Source organism: Triticum urartu, chromosome 5 (genome assembly GCF_003073215.2).
Source record: "Triticum urartu cultivar G1812 chromosome 5, Tu2.1, whole genome shotgun sequence".
NCBI classification, from domain to species: domain Eukaryota; kingdom Viridiplantae; phylum Streptophyta; class Magnoliopsida; order Poales; family Poaceae; genus Triticum; species Triticum urartu.
Genome location: NC_053026.1, coordinates 455,907,819 through 455,913,739, shown reverse-complemented (window position 1 = coordinate 455,913,739; position 5,921 = coordinate 455,907,819).

The following is a 5,921-nucleotide window of genomic DNA, read 5'->3' as shown; positions in this document are numbered from 1 at the left end:
GACAGCTCCACCGTTTAATGTAAACACGTATCCGGTTTGCGATTTAGAATCGTCCGGATCAGTGTCGAAGCTTGCATCAACGTAATCTCTTACGGTGAGCTCTTTGTCACCTCCATATACGAGAAACATATCCTTAGTCCTTTTCAGGTATTTCAGGATGTTCTTGACCGTTGTCCAGTGATCCACTCCTGGATTACTTTGGTACCTCCCTGCTAAGCTTATAGCAAGGCACACATCAGGTCTGGTACACAGCATTGCATACATGATAGAGCCTATTGCTGAAGCATAGGGAACATCTTTCATTTTCTCTCTATCTTCTGTAGTGGTCGGGCATTGAGTCTTACTCAACTTCACACCTTGTAACACAGGCAAGAACCCTTTCTTTGCTTGATCCATTTTGAACTTCTTCAAAACTTTGTCAAGGTATGTGCTTTGTGAAAGTCCAATTAAGCGTCTTGATCTATCTCTATAGATCTTAATGCCTAATATGTAAGTAGCTTCACCGAGGTCTTTCATTGAAAAACTCTTATTCAAGTATCCCTTTATGCTATCTAGAAATTCTATATCATTTCCAATTAGTAATATGTCATCCACATATAATATCAGAAATGCTACGGAGCTCCCACTCACTTTCTTGTAAATACAGGCTTCTCCAAAAGTCTGTATAAAACCAAATGCTTTGATCACACTATCAAAGCGTTTATTCCAACTCCGAGAGGCTTGCACCAGTCCATAAATGGATCGCTGGAGCTTGCACACTTTGTTAGCTCCCTTTGGATCGACAAAACCTTCTGGTTGCATCATATAGAACTCTTCTTCCAGAAATCCATTTAGGAATGCAGTTTTGACATCCATCTGCCAAATTTCATAATCATAAAATGCGGCAATTGCTAACATGATTCGGACAAACTTAAGCATCGCTACGGGTGAGAAGGTCTCGTCATAGTCAATCCCTTGAACTTGCCGAAAACCTTTTGCGACAAGTCGAGCTTTGTAGACAGTAATATTACCGTCAGCGTCAGTCTTCTTCTTGAAGATCCATTTATTCTCAATTGCTTGCCGATCAGCGGGCAAGTCAATCAAAGTCCATACTTTGTTCGCATACATGGATCCCATCTCAGATTTCATGGCTTCAAGCCATTTTGCGGAATCTGGGCTCACCATCGCTTCTTCATAGTTCGTAGGTTCATCATGATCTAGTAGCATGACTTCCAGAACAGGATTACCGTACCACTCTGGTGCGGATCTTACTCTGGTTGATCTACGAGGTTCAGTAGTATCTTGATCTAAAGTTTCATGATCATCATCATTAGCTTCCTCACTAACTGGTGTAGGTGTCACTGAAACAGTTTTCTGTGACATACTACTTTCCAATAAGGGAGCAGGTACAGTTACCTCGTCAAGTTCTACTTTCCTCCCACTCACTTCTTTCGAGAGAAACTCCTTCTCTAGAAAGGATCCATTCTTAGCAACGAATGTCTTGCCTTCAGATCTGTGATAGAAGGTGTACCCAACAGTCTCCTTTGGGTATCCTATGAAGACACATTTCTCCGATTTGGGTTCGAGCTTATCAGGTTGAAGCTTTTTCACATAAGCATCGCAGCCCCAAACTTTAAGAAACGACAACTTTGGTTTCTTGCCAAACCATAGTTCATAAGGCGTCGTCTCAACGGATTTTGATGGTGCCCTATTTAACGTGAATGCGGCCGTCTCTAAAGCATAACCACAAAACGATAGCGGTAAATCTGTAAGAGACATCATAGATCGCACCATATCTAATAAAGTACGATTACGACGTTCGGACACACCATTACGCTGTGGTGTTCCGGGTGGCGTGAGTTGCGAAACTATTCCACAATTTTTCAAATGTACACCAAACTCGTAACTCAAATATTCTCCTCCACGATCAGATCGTAGAAACTTTATTTTCTTGTTACGATGATTTTCAACTTCACTCTGAAATTCTTTGAACTTTTCAAATGTTTCAGACTTATGTTTCATTAAGTAGATATACCCATATCTGCTTAAATCATCTGTGAAGGTGAGAAAATAACGATATCCGCCACGAGCCTCAATATTCATCGGACCACATACATCTGTATGTATGATTTCCAACAAATCTGTTGCTCTCTCCATAGTACCGGAGAACGGCGTTTTAGTCATCTTGCCCATGAGGCACGGTTCGCAAGTACCAAGTGATTCATAATCAAGTGGTTCCAAAAGTCCATCAGTATGGAGTTTCTTCATGCGCTTTACACCGATATGACCCAAACGGCAGTGCCACAAATAAGTTGCACCATCATTATCAACTCTGCATCTTTTGGCTTCAACATTATGAATATGTGTGTTACTACTATCGAGATTCAACAAGAATAGACCACTCTTCAAGGGTGCATGACCATAAAAGATATTACTCATATAAATAGAACAACCATTATTCTCTGATTTAAATGAATAACCGTCTCGCATCAAACAAGATCCAGATATAATGTTCATGCTCAACGCTGGCACCAAATAACAATTATTTAGGTCTAATACTAATCCTGAAGGTAGATGTAGAGGTAGCGTGCCGACCGCGATCACATCGACTTTGGAACCGTTTCCCACGCGCATCGTCACCTCGTCCTTTGCTAGTGTTCGCTTAATCCGTAGTCCCTGTTTCGAGTTGCAAATATTAGCAACAGAACCAGTATCAAATACCCAGGTGCTACTTCGAGCTCTAGTAAGGTACACATCAATAACATGTATATCACATATACCTTTGTTCACCTTGCCATCCTTCTTATCCGCCAAATACTTGGGGCAGTTCCGCTTCCAGTGACCAGTCTGCTTGCAGTAGAAGCACTCGGTCTCAGGCTTAGGTCCAGACTTGGGTTTCTTCTCTTGAGCAGCAACTTGTTTGCCGTTCTTCTTGAAGTTCCCCTTCTTCTTTCCTTTGCCCTTTTTCTTGAAACCAGTGGTCTTGTTGACCATCAACACTTGATGCTCCTTCTTGATTTCTACCTCCGTAGTTTTCAGCATTGTGAAGAGCTCGGGAATAGTCTTGTTCATCCCTTGCATATTATAGTTCATCACGAAGCTCTTGTAGCTTGGTGGCAGTGATTGGAGAATTCTGTCAATGACGCAATCATCTAGAAGATTAACTCCCAATTGAATCAAGTGATTATTATACCCAGACATTTTGAGTATATGCTCACTGATAGAACTGTTCTCCTCCATCTTACAGCTGTAGAACTTATTGGAGACTTCATATCTCTCAATTCGGGCATTTGCTTGAAATATTAACTTCAATTCCTGAAACATCTCATATGCTCCATGACGTTCAAAACGTCGTTGAAGTCCCGATTCTAAGCCATAAAGCATGGCACACTGAACTATCGAGTAGTCATCAGCTTTGCTCTGCCAGACGTTCATAACATCTGGTGTTGCTCCAGCAGTAGGCCTGGCACCCAGCGGTGCTTCCAGGATGTAATTCTTCTGTGCAGCAATGAGGATAATCCTCAAGTTACGAACCCAGTCCGTGTAATTGCTACCATCATCTTTCAACTTTGCTTTCTCAAGGAACGCATTAAAATTCAACGGAACAATAGCACGAGCCATCTATCTACAATCAACATAAACAAGCAAGATACTATCAGGGACTAAGTTCATGATAAATTTAAGTTCAATTAATCATATTACTTAAGAACTCCCACTTAGATAGACATCCCTCTAATCTTCTAAGTGATCACGTGATCCAAATCAACTAAACCATAACCGATCATCACGTGAAATGGATTAGTCTTCAATGGTGAACATCATTATGTTGATCATATCTACTATATGATTCACGCTCAACCTTTCGGTCTCCGTGTTCCGAGGCCATATCTGCATATGCTAGGCTCGTCAAGTATAACCCGAGTATTCTGCGTGTGCAAAAACTGGCTTGCACCCGTTGTAGATGGACGTAGAGCTTATCACACCCGATCATCACGTGGTGTCTGGGCACGACGAACTTTGGCAACGGTGCATACTCGGGGAGAACACTTCTTGATAATTTAGTGAGAGATCATCTTATAATGCTACCATCAATCAAAGCAAGATAAGATGCATAAAGGATAAACATCACATGCAATCAATATAAGTGATATGATATGGTCATCATCTTCTTGTGCCTGTGATCTCCATCTCCGAAGCACCGTCATGATCACCATCGTCACCGGCGCGACACCTTGATCTCCATCGTAGCATCGTTGTCGTCTCGCCAATCTTATGCTTCTACGACTATCGCTACCGTTTAGTGATAAAGTAAAGCACTACATCGCGATCTCATTGCATACAATAAAGCGACAACCATATGGCTCCTGCCAGTTGCCGATAACTCGGTTACAAAACATGATCATCTCATACAATAAAATTCATCATCATGCCTTGACCATATCACATCACAACATGCCCTGCAAAAACAAGTTAGACATCCTCTACTTTGTTGTTGCAAGTTTTACGTGGCTGCTACGGGCTTAAGCAAGAACCAATCTCACCTACGCATCAAAACCACAACGATAGTTTGTCAATTTGACTCCCTTTTAACCTTCGCAAGGACCGGGCGTAGCCATACTCGGTTCAACTAAAATTGGAGAGACTGTCGCCCGCAAGCCACCTATGTGCAAAGCACGTCGGGGAAACCGGTCTCGCGTAAGCGTACGCGTAATGTTGGTCCGAGTCGTCTCGTCCAACAATACCGCTGAACCAAAGTATGACATGCTGGTAGGCAGTATGACTTATATCGCCCACAACTCACTTGTGTTCTACTCGTGCATATAACATCAAACCATAAAACCTAGGCTCGGATGCCACTGTTGGGGAACGCAATAATTTTATAAAATTTCCTACGCACACGCAAGATCATGGTGATGCACAGCAACGAGAGGGGAGAGTATGATCTACGTACCCTTGTAGATCAACAACGGAAGCGTTGACACAACGTAGAGGAAGTAGTCGTACGTCTTCCCGATCCGACCGATCCAAGCACCGTTACTCCGGCACCTCCGAGTTCTTAGCACACGTACAGCTCGATGACAATCCCCGGGCTCCGATCCAGCAAAGCTTCGGGGAGGAGTTCCGTCAGCACGATGGCGTGGTGACGATCTTGATGTTCTACCGTCGCAGGGCTTCGCCTAAGCACCGCTATGATATGACCGAGGTGGAACGAGGTGGAATATGGTGGCAGGGGGCACCGCACACGGCTAAGGAACGATCACGAGGATCAACTTGTGTGTCCTAGGGTGCCCCCCTGCCTCCGTATATAAAGGAGCCAAGGGGGAGGGGGCGGCCGGCCAAGGAGGGCGCGCCAAAGGAGTCCTACTCCCTCTGGGAGTAGGATTCCCCCCCCCCCAATCCAAGTTGGAATAGGATTCCTCAAGGGGGGAAAGAGAGAGAGGGGGCCGGCCACCTCTCCTTGTCCTAATAGGACTAGGGGAGGGGGGAGGCGCGCGGCCCACCTTGGGCTGCCCCTTTCTCCTTTCCACTAAAGCCCACTAAGGCCCATATAGTTCCCGGGGGGTTCCGGTAACCTCCCGGTACTCCGGTAAAATCCCGATTTCACCCGGAACACTTCCGATATCCAAACATAGGCTTCCAATATATCAATCTTTATGTCTCGACCATTTCGAGACTCCTCGTCATGTCCATGATCACATACGGGACTCCGAACAATCTTCGGTACATCAAAAATGCATAAACTCATAATAACTATCATCGTAACGTTAAGCGTGTGGACCCTACGGTTCGAGAACAATGTAGACATGACCGAGACACGTCTCCGGTCAATAACCAATAGCGGGACCTGGATGCCCGTATTGGCTCCTACATATTCTACGAAGATCTTTATCGGTCAGACCGCATAACAACATACGTTGTTCCCTTTGTTATCGGTATGTTAC